Raw genomic sequence first — 19,609 nt, forward strand, 5'->3', positions numbered from 1 at the left:
CCAGATATTAAGGGAACAAAACAGGCTATTCTTAAATAATAACAATGTAGCTTAAAAGTGATTAGGAGAAAATTCTTGCCTCTTTTTATCAAACATGATCAGTTGGTGATATGGAGGGACCACATAATAATAATAATAACAGTAAAAGGACTTCATTTGTATAGACTATGAATAGACACACATTACATATTACATTCGGAGACTGTTTAACATGTGAGTGTTTCTTCCTGGTCTGAAAAATGAAGCAACACAGAGATCTGCATTCTTTCTAATGGTCAGCAGGGGGTGACTCCTCTGTTGCAAAGAGAAGTCTGTGGGGGAAATGGAGTTCTAAACATTTTCCTGGGCTCATTTCCTGTTTTGTGGTCATTTTGAGTAAAACCTGAAATTCCTTTTGCAAAATATCGTCATTAATTTGCAAAAAGAAGGATTTTTAGGATATGCTAACTCGTTAATGACTTCAATCACATGCTAGTACTTGCTTATCACATCCAGTTTCAAAACCTTACGTCATGGTTGTGCTTTGTGTCAGGCTTGGTTAAGACCCAAACGCCGGACTCCGAGACAGAATTATTAACTAAAGGCGGCAGTTTTATTGCTGGAAAATACATGCTAATACTAGGTACATGAACACTGAAAAGGAAACAAACAAAAGATGAACTTGAACTAAGAATCTTGCGCCAAACTACGAATGACTAGACGAGCCATAACATGACGTGGCTATAGAACACGGCGCTTACGCAGCAAATGCGCAGGACACAACAACAACCAAGACAAGACACAGGACTTAAGTACACAGAGGGATAACGAGGGAATGAGACACAGGAGGAGAGCACAGCTCGAAGTAATCAAACACGACGAGATCAAGGGGAAGCAAAACTGAAAACATTAATACAGGACACCGACTGTCAACATAAAGCATGACGTATGCACAGCGACACGGGCTTGACACTGAAACAAGACTGACTGGATATTAGACGTGGAACACAGGAAAGACAGTGACTGCAACTAGAAGCTAGAACAACAAATATAGCATCCAGAGAACTAAAACCATAAATAACAATAATCGAGAAATATAAATTAAAGACAAAATGGCGTGACACCTTAGGAGCCAAAGGTTAATGTCCATTTTTTGTACTGTCTCTGATAACACATTACTTGAACTTTTGTATTTCTATCCATCCATTTGCTTCCGCTTATCTTTTTCAGGGTTGCGGGGGGAGCTGGAGTGTTTCCAATAAACCTAACCCCACTAACTGCATGTCTTTGAACTGTGGGAGGAAGCTGGAGTACTCACACAAACATGGGGAGAACATATAATCTCCACACAGAAAGAGCCCAGCCTGATGGTGGAATTGAACTCAGGACCGTCTTGCTATGAGCCAACAGTACTAACCACCATGCCACCTTTTGCATTCAGATTAGATTAGATTAAATTAGATGAAACTTTATTAATCCCTGGGGTGGGTTTCCAGTAGCACAGCACCGACAGAAGTTGCATGTTACAGGTACAATAAAGGGGAATGAGAGTAAGGATATAAGCATAAATATACCATATATACACATATATGGTATATTTATGGTATATGATATATACATACATTTATCACCCTTAATTTAAAAATATAATTTGCAGAATAATCACATTTTCATTATATTTGGCAAATTTTGTCTAAACATACTGTATGAAAACATTAGTGTGAAGAATGGTTCAAAGGCGCAGTGGAGCTGTGCCTTTACAGTTTAATAATTAAATGATTTTCATTCTGTCTGCGGAGAAAAACAGAGTTCGGATCCCTTTTGTTATTTTTAGTTTTGCTGTGTGTCTTTGGTTGAGACAAGCTGGGATTTAATATTTATAAAGCTACCAAAAACATAGTTTTTCTAAAATACTATTTAGGATTCTAGTCTTACCTTCTCATAATTATTACGCTCTCAATCATTTTAACATCAACTTTCAATTAGTCCCTCAGTTAAATGCCAGGTTACAGTGTAAACAAGCGTCACATTGGTCTTAACTTTTTCAAAGATTGTGTTAAGAATTACAAATCATTAACATGTTGTTCTGTAATTATGTCCTTTATTAATGTAATAGAAATGTGTTTGACATGCAGACTGATATATTTCTTATTTCTGCTCATATGTTCCAGACAACCAAGTGTAATTTCTCACGAACACTTTCCAAACCCAAATTAGTCAGCAGATGATCAGTCATATGTGGATAATTACTGAGCGCTGTTGTGCCACTGTTTTGCAATGAGTGTAGATGGACAGATGACGAGTCTGCAGACTTCTTGCTGAGTCCTAAGAGTACTTTTTCTGTACAAACTTAAAAAAAACGTTCCTGTTCTTCAGGTGCTTCAGGTACATTTGCACCACCAGGGAGCTGTGCTTCATTTGTGGGAGTCTTGAAATGTTGTTTTTACGTGTGGTCTTGTACATGTACATTTTTATTCTTATTTGTTTATTTAATATTTTTTTTTATTAACAGCTACCTCAATTTCCTCAAGAAGCTCTGCCTTAATGCAGGCTGTCTGGAAATAAGAATTTAATCCTAACGATTTACCGAGTTCACTCGATGTACCATCTTCTGATACAAATTGGTATTACACAGAAGTACATTCCTCCCATAATTCAGCTTCAGCTGATAAGCTCCTTTTGTCTACTTAGCAGATCGATCCAGATACTCGATTTGGCAGATTTTTACAGTAGATGCCCTTCCCGATGCCACCCTCCCATAGATTTATATCTTCTCCCAGGCTTTAAGTGAGGATCTCTTGCACGCTAGATGAGCATGTTAACCACTATACTATGAAGCCAGTATGAAAATCAATAGGGATTATTTAAATTGATTTATTATTCCTTTGAATGACTGTTATCAACTGTTCTCCATCCTATGCTGGATTTAAGGTGACAGACGAGCAGTGGGCAGCCTGGAGAGAATAAATGAGCTGAGCAATATCTTTAACAGATCCTGAGTCTCAAACAGGAGAAAATACAAGTGTTATGGAAAACATCTTCCCTAGTTCCCATTCCAGAAAAAGTCTGTAACAACTATCAACCAATTTCTCTTACGTAACATATGATGAAGGTACAGGAGAGACTCATCTCGGCCCACCTGGACCAAATCTGAGTGAATAATGCAATCATCTAAAATGCTGCAGGGAGCAAACTGCAATCTAGATAGGGATGCCTGCATATTGAGTATCACTTTGTTTAATTACTCAAATGCACTTAACACCACCCAGCCACTGCTACTAAAAAAGAAGCTATTGGAAATACCACCAAACTCTTCGACCATCCCGTGGATTATTGCTGACCTGGCATGCACAGTCTCGCAGACTGAGCAGAGATCTGTCTGATTAGGTGATGTGCAGAATAGGAACTCGATGAGGGATCATGCTATCTCCACTCCTGTTTACCTCGTCCCCCCCCAGACTTTCAGCACAACTCTGGGTCATTCCACAAATACTCTGAAGATTCGTCAATTGTCAGACGTGTCAGTGATGGGCAAGAGGAAGACAACAGTGCAGTGAATGGTTTTGTGGGGGAAGAGTACAACTATAAGGGCGTCGACATCATCAATGTGTGCGCTTAAGAAAAAGAAGCTACTCTATTATTCAGGTGCATAGGCCTACCCTGTTAGGTAAGCTTCTTTAGTGGCTACATGGAGCTGCCTTCAAAAGTGAGTTGATCCCCAAAGACTCTGGTGTCAAAATGACAAGTTAGCAGAATTGAAAATAATTTTCAAGCATTTGATTGACTTAGATTTCATCACCTCTGTGATTCATCGGATTACCCACACAGGTAGCTGCAACCAACAGTTCCCTGCTGTGACTCACCTTTACTAAATTCAAGTACATAGAGAGCATAAAAAGAGAACATTCTTTGTAGTGGCCAACAGCGGGCGACTCTTCTGGTTGCAAAAACGCATACTTTAGCACAGAGGTTCCCAAAGTGTGGGGCCATTGCAGGGGGGGGGGATGGAAAGAGAAAAAGAAGAAAGTTTGGACACTGCTAGCATAATGGACAGGTTTTTGTCAGGGCTCCCACACAAACGCAAAGCAGGAGATGAAGCATCGCCAAATATGTTTCCAAACCAATTTCCTTCCAAGCCAAAGACTAGAAAATATGGTAAAGCATATCTTCCCTTTGGCTTCACCTGCACAAGTGCCGAGGTAGGTCTCCTCTGCAGAATTGGTTTTCCCTGTTGGGAGCACATGCTGGGCTCTCCAAATCACGGACAAACAGTATCCCACACTCTTGATTTTTAGTTCACAAACACTTCTTATAATGACTAACTACTCCTGACATTGGAGATGTTACCTTATTATACAGTAAAGTTACAGTGGGATACAAATAATATCAGGCTGATCCTGCCACAATTTGTTCCCCCGGTTCAAATCATGGACAAACAGTATCCCTCAGTTGTTTATGTTTTTGAACACATTTTGCACAGAGAGGCATTTTTGGAAAAATGTATTAGCAATGTTGAATATTATTACACAGGAAAAAACAGCTACACATAAAATAAACACACCGTGACGCCTCTGCCTTTCTAAATAGAGGGACAGTAACTGCGTGTGTATATGTAAGCGTGTAAAACCTGAAGATAGTCAGATTAACAGTATTTTGTCTCTATCTGCCATTCTGCAATTCATCTCATGTAAACAATAACGTGGCGCACAGCGTGACGTGAAAAAAGGCACATACCTTTGACATTGCGTGAAGAACTCTGTATTTCTCGTCCACACGTAAACGCAAAAATGGATTTTTTTAAAAAATCCCCGTTTTCAGTGATTTACGCCGTTTACATGTGGACGAAAGGCCCAAACACATAGAAACAGCTGCATTTTCAAAAATAGACTTTTATAAAAGACTTTTACTACTAACTATAATGTATTTTATTTGTTTTATATTTATTGTTTACTTTTATTTGTTTAATAAATAAGCCCTCGGGTCCCTCACTAAAACTGTTCTGGGAACTTAATCAATGAGCACTTCTATGTCATATTAAATAAAACAAAGTCAGAGTTATAAAGTTATTATTAGAGTTAGAAAGAAGGATTATACAGAAAAATCATATCTGGTGTTAAAAACCCAAGAAAGGCTCAGCTTGAGACTTCACAGAGACACTGATACATCCATACTTTCCAGACTTTTCACTCGTGTTTTTATCTGACAGCAATGTGACCTGCCAAATATGGTCACTTCTGACTCCAAGAAGCCAAAATGGTGATGGCCAGAATGAGGTTTTGAGGTCTCAAATGCAGAGTTCAGCAACCAGTGAGGTTGTCTGTCAAGGTGGCTTATTTATTTGAACCAATCCAATATCGTTGTGGTTTTTTGCCATGGTGATGGTGTTGCAGTTTTCTCTTTTTTAAGTGCAACTTAAGGTTCAGTTTAACAAAATTCATATATTACCTAAGACAAAAAGAGTCATAAGGAAAAAAGTGGGAGCAAGGGAGAGGAAGTGTCAGGAACAGAGAGGGATGGCGTCTCAGACAGACTGTCTGGCTGCAGTGGGATCTCCAGCACTCAGCGTCATATGATTCTCAGGTCAGAGGTTATCCCCACTGATGAATATCGGGCCGAGCCTCGTCTTCCTCACAAAAGAAAGGGAGTTGTTTTCGCTCTCTGGGTCTGGAAAGTTTATTTCAGGAATCTATCCTGCCAACACGAGACTGTAAACCTGTCTCGAGGCAAAAGAGTTATGTCCACAAATATTACTACTACTTTCTTTCTAGGAAAGGGGGGGGGGGGATTTTATTAGCCTGCCAAAACATCTCAAAATGCTCTTTTTTCATTCAAATACATATTTGGGTTTAATCACATAGCAGTGAGAGGAGGAAAGTAATGTAAAAGTGTGCGTATTTACTTGTGAAACATATATCCCTGTGATTTTGACAGGATTTGGAAGATTATAGTTTTCAGTCTGTGAACTGTGTGAAAATACGCTGGTGTTTTGTGTTTATCCTTTCATACCGAGCGTCTCATCCCACAAGCCATCTCATTATATCCCACTGCCTTAAGATGGTAATACACCAGATTCTTGCGCGACGTAGGCGCACAACAGTCGCAGCAAGTGAGAGAATATATCAGATTTTTCCCTTGAAAGGAGTTATTTTTGTCCTCAGTGTTATTCTGGGTATCTTCCTCTTTAAAGAGCTTCCCACACATGTGTAAACTCTATAATGAATAATCACAGGGCATTTCAAATAACACTATCAGCAGGATTTCTACTAAAAGCCTGTGGGAGATTATAACTGCCCAGGAGGGACAAGTGTGATATATGAGATCACACATGTGAACAAATGGACGGCAGACGCCTGGGTATTTATAAGGATCAGCCTCCGTTGAGATATTCACAGTCGTTTGACAGTCTTTATTTGAGTAATGAAAAATCACACTGGCTCTCCTGCAGAGGCAGAAATGCTGATCTGACACCGATTCAAGTGTTTTGGAGGGTCAAGCTGGCAGAGGGAATGAGGAGGAGGCAGAGGAGGAGGAGGGTTGTAGTGAAAAAGAAGAAGCCTCTTCCTTCAAGCATAAAGTGGAGGAAAATCACTGTGGTGGATGTTAACAAGCCAGGGTGGGGCCAGGTTTTAAGTTTACACTTCATTAATATGCTGTCAGCAAGAGTAATGAACGCTAAAGGGAGGAAGATGTGGAAGGGTTGTAAAGGGATTACATGTTCACATGCTGTATCCTGTCAATAGCGGGAATTAAATCAGTGGAAAAAATTAAAAGTGTTTCAGGGTTTCCCACGATCAGTGACCCAGACAGTCACTCCACCTTTTTTAATCCCGACTCAAATATCTTGACAACCACTGGATGGATTTACATGAAACTCGTCCATATTTTAAAGTTTATGTAACTTTAAAATAAATGTGTTCTGAGATTGTTTCACGGCAGAAAAATGTGTTCACCATCCAGCTAAATTTGAGTGATGAAAAAATTCCTCTGTATATAAAATGAGTTGAAAAGGGCACTGATTGAATGGCCCCTTACATCAGCTCAAGTGAACTGCACTGAGAAAGAACGGGGACTGTTCTACCGAGCAACAGAGATTTAGTAGTGTTGGACAAAGGTTTAAGCAACAAATATACTGAAAAAACCTAAATTGTTCATGCAAAATCACTGTAATACTGCATCGTTGTCATACGTTCATTAATGTGTGTATCACTTTAATGTAACAGGTGGAGATGATTGTAAGTACTTATATAAAGCTGGGTAGTTTTATCTAAATTAGTTTTAATACATCTTCACAATAAATGGTAAATAATTTAAAATAAATAGAGTACATACAGTTCTGCATCTGGAATATTGTAGACTAGAAGGAGTAAGCATTAGAGCATGGAAGTAGTATGTTTTTCAGTAGTTCACTCAAGTAAATGTCAGTTAGATTGCACCACTGGACTCGAGTCTATTCTGAACCTTTTCAAATGATAAAGCAGATGCAAGGCTTGGTAAGTATATGTTATGGAGCTGTGACTGCTAATCACATTAAACCACATGTGAATCTGAGCTTATTTTTAAAAAAGTTACTAAAACTTAGCTTGCCATTGCAGAGGTTGTAGTTTATGCTAATCTTCATCAATGTTGCTCAATCAGTCAACTCATCATTCTTTAAACACGGAGACTGAGCTGCTCATCCTATTCTGGAATCTTGGGAAAATCAGTAGGATGAAGCTAAATCGGGGAGGCCCATGACCCCTGTACATGATGTGGATGTTAATATTCCCAGGGTCCCAACTGGACTTTGATTTTGTTTTAGATCATCATTTCTAAGTCGGCGATAATTATTTTCTTTTGTTTTCCAGACAAATTCTTCAGTTTGGCCAAACAATCAGCACTGCAAATATGACACACCCGTCCTATAAAGAAGGGGGACTAAAAAGAGGATAGACTGTTGTTTCTGCCTCCGCTGCTCAGCCACCCCTCACGAGCTAGATAACTGTAGACTGTAAAAACAATGGTGTAACTCGAGATCCAGCAGCAGAACCGCTGAAGCCAATGCACTCTAGTATTTATATGGTTGTTTTGTTAGGGGAGGGGGAGGGAAACAACCACTCTTTATCACGGATTCAAAAATCCTGACCATGAAACTGATGGACACATGTTTTTTTGCACAATCTTGTAACATGTACAGTATAATTTATTTTTTTGTCCTTATAAAACAAAACCAAACACAGGCATAACCCCCCACCTGCAGACCATCTGCTTCATCATTCAGCTTCAGAGCTGTCCTGTCCTGTGTCCTCTCTTATCACTGCAAAACCAAATCTTTTCCACACCGTCAACCTCAGACTCACCACACCCTAAAACACGAGTCTCTGGTCCATAATCAGATCAACAAGTCTCCTGTTTTTTGTTTTTCTTCCCAGAGCCCCAAGCTGGAGTTGCTCCACCTGCCCCCCAACTCCATCCTCTGCTGTCACAGGGAAAAGATAATGAGGGATATTTGACCTTATTAGTGTCAGTAGAGCTATTTAAGGTTTAATCATCTGCTATATGAAGAAGCCTGACATGTTTTTCATAACAACTGAGCTTAGTATTGTTGTTGCATAACGAAGCCTGAGACCACTGTGCACACTTTGCTGCAGCTCGAGCAGCCACACATACATTTAAATATGATTTTCATGTAGACTTTTAGTCATAACCAAAAACCATTATCCATGATGTCTGGCTTCATAAATATTTAATGATAATTTAATATCTATAACTCATCTTAGTGATCGTGATCTATGAATTGATGGATCCAGTAACTGCAAATGAAGCATTTGGTGTACTTTTTATACTGTCAAAACATGTTTTGATCAGGAGGCCATCTGGAGGTGATACCTGTGGCTGCAGGAAGACCTTCCTATAGAAGTCTGTGGTACAGTTGTTCTTGGGTTTGACCCCTCTGAACACTAAGCTAATACGCTCCTACACATCCAGGTGACAAAAATCATACAGGACATAGCGTTTTATCTGCTTTAGCCATGCACTTGCTGCAAATCTGCAACCGCTTTAGCATTTCTTGTCATGCTGTATCTGCCTGACTGATACCTACTCTAATCTGCTGTCTTCTAAGATCTCAAAAGAGAGTTATGTTCAATAATCGTCTTTTATCATAGTGGTCCAGATTATCAAATTTAAAAGAGGGAACATTGCAGACATTTTTCTTAAGTCTTGTGGTCTCTGCATCTAACATATTGCTGCAGCCGCAGCGTCTAGGCACCAACTTAAAGGGACAACTTGTGCTTATCTCTGTGACGCCAGAGACAAAAGCACAACCATGAGAGCTGTATCAAAACTCTCATTTACCCATTGTCAGCAAAATACAAATAAACACATTTTGCAAGAGTCATTTTAACTCTCACACACAGACACAAGCAGAGTACTAAAGCATGAGAAAAGTCAGACCAGACAGCTTCCAAATGAGCACAATAGCTCCTGGGTCTGCGTGTGCAATTGTCCCTAATTATGACAATGATTCAAAGGAGCTCCACATTCCAGTGCCTCTTATGGTTTTGCTGTTATGTATCTTGGAGCCTACTGAGCCATTAATACGATACCAATCTCACCAATGGCTCCAGTTTGGGCCTCCCGTGGGCTCCTGAATACAACCTGTCCAGCTCAGGGGAATCCAAAAATCCACACCCTCCCTACGCTCGCGCACTTTTCTCCCGAAGAAGGTGGGCATCAGGACAAACAATCAGTACTAATGACAGATCCATGTCAGACAGAGGATAATTATGGGAACGGCGTTCTGAAAGATACGGTGTCATTAAAACCCATCGTCTCCACTCCAACGACAACAGACTCCTTTCCTGCTGCCTGTTCATGCTGTGAGGTGTGTGTGTGTGTGTGCCGTGTGAATATCAAGCAGGACCAGTGTTTCTAAACGTGTCCTGTGTCCTTGTATAACTCCCTGTAATTGCGCCAGAGGTTGCTGAGTGAACCTGAAAAGATGCCGGGATCGAGACAGGATAGAGACATGGGACAGAATTTGAGGGGCCACGCATGACTGAGGGAAGCCTCAAAATGCTCTTGACAGCTGCAATTTGAGATCTAAATTGCTGAAAATACTTACATAGCTGCTGTCACATTTCAAAACCATCCTCGCCCAGATGCCATTACTGCAAGATTACTCAGAGGAGGCGATGTGACATATTCAGTTTGCATGGGTTTGCAGAGAAGTGGTCGTGGCACTTGTTTGTGCAGGCAAATTATGATATTGTTCTGCAGGCGCTGTATGAAGACATGATCCATGTTTGTGCTTCTCTTCTTCTTCAAGGCAATAATTAAGTTACAGAGACAAGCAATAAATCACATAGTGGAAAAACAACATGCAGGAACAAATACACAAGAATTAAAATCAGCCTCTTTCTGTATCTGAGTGATGAGCTCTAGTCGTGAACTTTGCCTTCTGCAGTGTAGTTAAAGTGAAATTCAACACAAGTTATAAGGTTTTGCTTAACCTAACAAAGTAGCTTTGGCACTGAAACCTAAACAAACATCCCCTGGAAAAGAAAGATAGTTAAAAATAAAATAGTTCAGGTATATTGGTCAAAATTTCCACCACTACACAACCCACCTGTGGATATGAATGAAACTTATCCCATTTAGGGGTCACGGTGGGGCTGGAGGCAATCCCAGCTGTCATGGGGAGATCCAGTGTTCATCCTAGACTAGTTGTCAGTCTGTCGCCACAACTAGACCATTTGCATGACGAGAACACACCTCATTTATACGCTCTGGTGCTTTATTCCACAGTAGCACTAGAGAAAACAGTGGTTTGAGACCACAGCATGACCAAAATGTGACCGTGTGCAATGAACTTGTGGTCTTGTTACCTTTGAAATGGTAGCTTCAAAGATGAGGACCAGGTCTGTAACCACTTGTAGTAAGTTGCTGTCCTCAAAGCTACTATGCTACTCAAAGCTATGATCAGTTTGGTATAGAAGCTCATCTTGTAACTGGAAGTTTGCCGGTTCGATCCCCAGCTCTGTCTGTCTTGGTCGTTGTGTCCTTGGGCAAGACACTTCACCTACCGCCTACTGGCGTTGGCCAGAGGTGCCAATGGTGCGATATGGTAGCTTCGCTTCTATCAGTCTGCCCCAGGGCAGCTGTGGCTACAGCTGTAGCTTGCCTCCACCAGTGTGTGAATGAATAGTGGAATTGTAAAGCGCTTTGAGGGTCTTGAAAAGCGCTATATAAATGCAATCCATTATTATTATTACATTTTTTCAAAGGGATATTTCCCTTTGTATCTCCTTATTTCGGTTACTTCACCCGTTGCCTACTGGTGGTGCCTACTGTCCGGCAGCCTCGCCTCTGTCAGTGCGCCCCAGGGTGGCTGTGGCTACAATGTAGCTGCCATCACCAGTGTGTGAATGGGTGGATGACTGGTTGTGTAAAGTGCTTTGTGGTCCTTAAGGACTAGTAAAGCGCTATATAAATACAGGAAATTTTAGGCGCTCTTATACTGAATATTTTTTCCTGAATTTTTCTAATAGAAAAGAAAATATTAGTAATAATAGTAATAATATACTATCAAGAAAATACATTTTCTTAATAGATACTTTTCAGAACCTGATATTTGCTAGAATTTTAAAATTTCCTCTACCACTGCCAGGCAGAAAACCAAACTACTAGATGGAAAAGAAAGAAGTCATGCAGCCTACTATCAAATATTACTTACAGCTGGCATGAAGAAAGAACGTGTTATGCTAGAGGATTTTCTGCACCCTGGCATTCTCAGAGTTTAAATTCTTTGATTAAGAAATGTCACATATCGATCCCCAGGAATAAAAAAGTGTTTGTCTAACAAAATTGTCACATTAGAGTTCCAACTGAATGCTCCAGGTGCTGCTAAGCAAAGCTCAGGTTAATTATGTAAGCATTTATATATCAGTTTAAAATGAACTAATTTAATAAAATCATTAAAAATAGCATTAAACTAATCTTGCTGGCTTCCTCTCAAAAATGTATTACCGTTACAGTATCCTATCCATCCATCCATCCATCCATCCATCTTCTTCCAGTTATCCAATTCTGGGTTGCAGGGGTGTTGGAGCCTATCCCAGCCATGTAACAGCTGTAATTGTGGTAGATACCAATGTGAACAAGAGGTTACAAGAGGCAATAATTTTAATTTGCAGAAATTCGTAGTGTGCATGAAATCATTTCCAGCATGAAATGACAGTCTGCACAAACATGAGTGAAATGTAGCCCAAGGCCAGAAGTGAACCACAGACCATTTCTGTCCAACCTGAAAAATCCCAAAAGTATAACCTCAAGAACTCTCAGAGCAAAATAACAGCTGGTCATATTTAAATTTTTACATATTTGTTTGAATTTTTTTCATTAGTAATAGTAGTATTAGTAGTATACTATTATATATTATATATTGTACATATATTTATTAGTTTCAGATGTAGCCATTCTTGTATTTTGCTTGTTTACATTATTGTATTTGCACAACTCTGTTGCTTGTGAAGCTCGCACACAAGAATTTCACTCACATGTGCTGTACCAATGTACCTGCACATGTGATGTGACAATAAAAGTGATTTGATTTGATTTGATTTAGTTTGTTGTGTTATCTTTAACTGTGTTTCTACTCAGTTATCGTTTGTTTGGTTCTCTGCTTTTACTTTATATAAATCAGTATTGCCTTTTGGAAAAGAAATGCTGACAACCCCAACCTCACTGGACTGTGTGTAAGCTAGGTTTTTCAACCTTAGTCACTTTTTAATAATTCTCAAAACAGCATGAACCTGATAAAAAGCTGACCTGTTTTACATGGGAATTTTTTTCAGAGACTGATCTTTAGAATTCACAAAATTTAAAGGGGAATCTAATGTGATTCTCAAACTTCTGAACACTTGGTTTTAGAAAAAAAAAACTTGTCTTTTTCTACTCTTACCTCTATGTGTCTGAAACACAAAAGGCGGAGGAGATGAAAGGCCTTGGCATTAAAGTGCTATGCAGTAATGTGTCAGTTTGTGTCTACACATTCAGACTCGAGATATGTACTTCGGCCAGACTCAAACCTGTGTGGTACTGTAAATACAGGTTTCTGCTGAGCTCATCTGTGCTGTCAGAAAAAAGTGTTGGCTGGTGATTTATGTCAGAGAAACACATAGGTTCATGTCTAGCTAGAGGGCTCTTGATATTCTGTTTATTTAAAATTTATCAAAGATTTTTAATTGGGGTTATCTTAAGTTAATATCAGCACCTATGCATTTGCATGGACTACAAAGCAACCTAAGAAACTTGATTCTGTTTATCTAGACGTAGGGTTTTTCTAAAAATGCTAAATCCAGATAAATAGAATCAACATTCTGGTATTTTCTTTACCTGGATGATTAAGCATGATCAAGGAGATAACAACCTTTTTTTTCTACGAGGTAGATAATCCGGTCATATCATATGATATACTTGCAGAAATTGACAAATCTGCAGCATCTGGAACAGACTGAGTGAAATATCTAAACAAATGTAACCAGTTATTGTCAAAACCATCTAATGAGGAATACTGGCTAAACAACAACAGCTAGTTAGCTAAAATTATGCCAGCTAATGTCAGGCTAAAAATCACACTTTCCCTCTGATAAACCGTTTGATTACATTCTCACATTGTATAAGAATTTATTCAGAATGTCTCAGAGTCCAACAAAGTTAAATAGACTTCAAAGACTGTTTCACTAACAGTAGCTAAGAGCTGCTAACAGTGGCTAACAAAGGCTAACAGCGGCAAAAAAAAAAAACAGCAGTCTTACTGACAGTCCAGCATATCCAGCAATAAAGTATTCTGATTCTGATTCTGATTCTGATCTAAATCCACTTACCTCAGTATCACTGTTATCAGTAAGAAGTGAGCTTCTCTGACTCACTGACCCATATCAGATTCTTTTCACAAGGTTTTACAGCCTCTTCCTGAGTAAATAGTCATGGAAACCTCTCACCCAGCTTAGCTAAACAGTGGACTCACAGCAAAACATGTTTGGCTTCAAAACTAGAGCTCAGTTGACTGCAATCTGCAATCTACTCTCATCTAGCAGTGAAAATTACTTTTAATTGATTTTAGACACTGTGACTTTAAATAGTGATCAAATTTAACTAAATTCAATTTTATTTATATAGTTCCAAATCACAATAAGGTGCTTTATATTATAAGGTAAAGACCCTACAATAATATAGAGCAAACCTCAGCAAAACCTCACCCCTTGCGACCAACCACTTGGTGAAAGTGGGAAGGAAAAACTCTCCATTAACAGGAAGAAACCTCCAGTAGAACCAGGCTCAGGGAGGGGTAGCCATTTTCTGTGACCAGTTAGAGGTCACAAGTGGAAGAGCTCCAGAGTTTAATAGTACGGATTAAATATAAAGTAATATTTTAACATATAGAGAGAAAACAGGTTAGCGAAGAAGAAACACTCCCAAGCATCATGGGAACCCCCAAGCAGTCTAGGCCTATTGCAGTGTAACCACAGGAGGGTTCAGGTTCAGCCAAACGAGGATCAAGGATCACGTCCTAACTGTAAGCTTCATCAAAAAGGAAAGTTTAAAGTCTATTGAAAACTACTTGTTTCAGCAAGTGGATGAAGGACTACAGCAAGGTTCAGTATAGCAAAAACAAGGATTATTTTTAACGCTTAATTATGCAAAGCCACTCTGGTAAAGTTTTAAAAGTCACAAAAAAATACCTTAATAGAAAGCAAGCTGCTGTTAATGTGGAAAACCAGCACATAATAAGCATCATTGCACTGCATTTATCTTTCATCACTGCCTCTACTCAGAGGACGGTATCACGGCAACAGGTTTGTTTGGAGCAACTCCGGTATCAGCAGGACTTGGACTGCTCGGCTCTGTTTGGAGTTACTTAGGCTGCTGTGAAAAAATCTGAGGCATGCTAAAAACATAATATACAGGAGCCTGGCATCCCTAAGAGAGTCTCACTGTCTGTTTCTCTCCGCAGGTAGCCATGTTTGGAAGTGCTGACAAATAGAGAAGAAAGACAGAAAGCATGGGGTTCAGGACGGTGGCTGGCCCCTCGCCAAAAATGTCACATCCTCTTCATATTTGGACTCCAACTATGGTCACCTTTCATAACTCGGCTTGATTGCATGCTTCATTGTAACTAGAAGTGATGAAAGAATTATTTCCCTGCTTTATAAGAAATGTTGGCATTTGTAGACAAAACATGAGATAATAAAAACGTGTGTTGCCAATATAGGGTCAAACTAAAGTGAGAGACAAAACGAGCTCCAAATCATTACATTACTAAATACTTTTACTACAGTTTACTTTAGTTGGCTGAGAGTGGATCCTTAATGACTTCAGAGCAGAGTTTTTTGGGAGATTTTGCCTGAAGAAGCAGTGTTATGAAAAGAAAGAATCATTTTATCTCTCTTCGGGCATTTATCAAGAATATCAAGATTAAAATTGGCATTGAAAGTCAGGAACTAAATTCTTTTCACACCTCGTCTCACAGCAGAATATTTTTCTCTTTTGTTGACACTCAGCCAATGCAGTCACAAAGTATTTAGACATTCCCTTTTGCACACTTCACTGTGTTGCAGATATGTTTTCAAACTGATAAGAACCAATAACTTGCCTGTCAATCTACACTCAATAAAACATAAATTTAAATATAAAAAAGGAAAAACTGAAAACTTTGGAAGATGTGTGGTCAGGTTTATCCAGTTTGCTTAAGTTATTATTTGTATATGTCTTGAGCTTCCACCCATGGCAAACAGAACTGACAGCACATAGCTTAGAAAGGATACAGCCTACGTAACAACCCAGAATTCATGCTGCATGCCAGGACAACAACCATCTCTTTAGCCCTTCATGATAAAATTACTGGAACAAATCAGACCAACAATATAAAAGCATTTCTGAAGCTCTGAATGTCCCCGACATCAATCATTGTGAAGTGGAAGTTTGAAACTAACACAACTATTCAAAGTTGTTGGCCACTGGTACAAATTGCATAAGAGGCAACAGAGACTTTTGTCAAAGCTTCCAATATCTGTCTCTGTCCTTTTTTTATTACTATTATTATTATTATAATTTCCTACTGTCACACCACCAGATCTTTTGGTTGGTAGCAGCTTCATAACCTGCTATCTTGCTATTCTTGATCTGCCACTTTTCAAACAATTCCTGTTTCCAAGTCACAAAAACGTAAAAGCTGGCATTGTTTTCGTTTCAATACTGTGTGTGTTGAAGAAAACTTTATTATAAAGCACTGTGTGAATGAATATGTACATACATGAATGTGACTTGTAGTAAAAAGTTGCCTTGAAGAGCTCAGCTAGAGTTGAAAAGCACTGCATATAGTTAATCTGCCACTGAAATTAAGACCCAGTTATGTGGTCTGAGTAAAGAGCCCATCATTTGATGGGATCAAACCAGCTGGAACGCACCATGACCCCACCCATAGGCTGCTTTATATAAACGAAGGGCATGTCCACGATGGTATATTGTGAAGAACTGAGCTGAATTTTTTTTGGTATGTTGCTGTTTTAAAAACTGGATGAGGTGGGTGAATGTGACTGGGAATCTGGTAGACCTACCCTGGTTTAGTCACTTTTTTTACCTTGATGGGGGTGATTGTTTAAAAAACAGATTTCATGTTGTACTTAATAACACCTGAAACTAACAACTGAGACCATAAACTTATCAGGAAAGTGTTTGCAGAAGTTGCAGATCAGGGGAGGTGAATTCCATTTTCCCACTGACTCACATACAAATGAACTTATTGCAACCAGAGGCATTGTCCCCCTGGTGGCCATTAGAATGCATTTTAAGACATTTTCACTTTTCAGACCTACAGCAATGATCACCATTCACATAGTCAAATTAACTTTGCTTTTTAATAATCTACCCAGATCTTGTGAAGGGAACTTGAAGAAAAAGGCATCTAAGAAGGACATCAGTTTCACCAGAGCAAATCAAACAAACTTTATGTTAGATGAAAATCACAAGTAAGAACCAAACAGCGTTTTGCAGCCCGTTTTTCTGTTTTTTGATTTGTGTGTGTGTGTGTGTGTGTGTGTGTGTCTCCTCGGTGCCAGCCCATTTCTCCTGTGGAGCCAGTGCAGCTGACTTCACTCAGCAATCAGCACAGTGTTTGAAAGCTGTAGAGAAGAGCTAGCCAGCCCCAGTGGGCCTGTTTCAGTAGTGCAGTGAATGTCTCCAGCTAGACAAGCAATATGCCTTTCACTGAGTGATCCTTTTTTCCAGCATTTAGCATTTGGTGTTGCCTTTCTTTTGTTCATATTTTATATGACACACATACACTATATGCAAAGAAGTATTATGCCTCTTGATCTTTGAATTCAACTGTTTTTTGGTCCCATAACTGCTGTTGCATAAAATCAGTCACCTACTCATGTAATCTGCCTTTACAAACATTTGTGAGCGAATGGGTCGTTCTAAAGAGCTTACTGACACTTTTATTGTTATTCTCTTCATCTGGTAGCCCTTTCCAGGAACATAACACTTGGGTAGAACTCCAAGTACCACGTCTGGACACTGGTCATCTAATATTATCCTGACTGTCAAGGTGGTGGTGGAAGCATCATTTTATGAGGGTACTGCTCAGCAACAGGGAGAGGGAGACTTGCCAGATCTCAGCAGCCAAATACAGAGGTTACTACATAAAACCTGCTTAAAATCTACTTTAAAGTATTGCTGTAAGCAGCAGTGAAGGTTAGGTGTGGTCTCCCTGAACTAGAAATAACAGACTAACTACTGATAATCCAATGGATTTAGTTGAGGGTTGAATCTGATTGAGAAATTAAGGGATGGTGCACACTCCCAGGAAAGCAACTGGACACTTCATAAAATATACCTTAGATTGTCAACCATAATTTTAACAATAAACATCATGCTGAGTCCAATAAAACATTAAACTTGGGAATAAGAACATAAACTCATCAGTAAAGCGTTTACTGAGGGTACAGACTGAGCGAGCCGAACCCTGCTTACCCATTCACCTACATGTAACTGGACTTCCTTTGTGATCAAAGGTGTCGCTTCCCTGGTGGTCATTAGATAAAAAGTGCATGTTAAGAAGAGAGTGCTTTGGAACAATTAGAGCAGCCACATACTGAATCCACTGAATATAATCTCCCTCAAAGCATCTTTTACACATTTCTTTAAACTGCAGCAAAGACCAGGCCTATATCATAGGCCACAAACACCTTAAATAATGAGATTTGTTCATACTTGGTTAAAAAGGCTTAAAAAGTGGGGAACAAACTGCGGGATGGGCCTGACTTCACTTTAACTCATAGTGCATTGCATTGTTCACATGAAAATTTCCACAAATAGCCAAGTAACGAATGGAAAAAGAGAGCTTAGACATTTAGTGCCTCCTCTCTCACCTCCTCATAGCTGACCAATCACTGAAAGAGGCTGGTTATAAAGAAATATTCAATCAGTGGCTTTAGAAACACATAGACATTTTTTTAACAGTGTAGAGGTTTCAGAAGTAATCCAATGTGCAGTTTGAACACTACATAAATCCAGCTAATGTCATTTTATAAAGTTCTTACACTCCAGAAAGACTTCAGAGCTTTCAGTTGTCTGGATTAAAATCTGATAAACATATCCTTTAGTTGTTTTAAAGAAGCTGTACTAAGAGGGATTTGCGTAAAGCCATCACCCAATGAGTCATTGACTAAGGTAGAGGAATCTCATAATTAAGGCCTCATTAAAGCTACACAGCCCAACTATGTTGGTTTACAGGGCAGACAGGAACCTCAGAGATTCACAATGGGGCCTTTCATAATACCTCACTTAGGGGAAAAGAGAAAAAGCAGTTGCTCTTAGCATTTGGGCAGATGTAATTGCAATCACTCAGCTTGTCTGATGCTGATAATGGGGCGATGGGAAATTCCTGTCAGAGTCGTGGCGCAGGCTGGTTTCGCAACCACTTTGGCAGGCTCCGTGTTCCACTGCGGGGCAGCGAATGCGTTACGGCATGCTCGCATAGCTGTCATTAAACACATTTTGGAAAAAAAAAAAACATAAGACAATCAAAACTCACAAGTGTGTGCCACTCTCCTGCTTCTTGAGCAATGAAAAGGCAAATATTATATCGTCTGTCATCCCTGCACAGTTAAACCTGTTGACAGACTACAGCTTATGAAAAAATGGAAAGTGAGTATGCTGCAGCAATCCCACTCACCTAATACACTCAATAAATCCTGGCTGTGTTATTTTCAGCGTCTTTATTCCTCTTGACTGGTAGAAAATTTAATTGTGGGGGAATAAGAACAAATATTACGTGGTACCTAAAAATGTTGGTCAGCTCATTTCTAAATAAAAATGTAATGTTTGTTTTCCAAATTTTGGGTGTGCTTCTTCAGCAAGCAGCTTATTCCTGTCTGAAATGTGTGCTACAGTAGGTGGCTGGAATAGCACATGGGTGCGACGTTCTTGTGGTCGGTCCTTGGGTACAGTATGTGACAGTTGGCATGTCAGCAATGCTTCTTTGAGAAGCCTCTGTTGTAAGATGTTCATGCAGTGATGCTAACAACCTCATTTCACTGGCTGGACGTGCATTTGTGGCTCGTGAGACCACCCAAGAAACAATATG

The sequence above is a fragment of the Astatotilapia calliptera genome, chromosome 20, assembly GCF_964374335.1.
Source record: "Astatotilapia calliptera chromosome 20, fAstCal68.1, whole genome shotgun sequence".
Taxonomy (NCBI): domain Eukaryota; kingdom Metazoa; phylum Chordata; class Actinopteri; order Cichliformes; family Cichlidae; genus Astatotilapia; species Astatotilapia calliptera.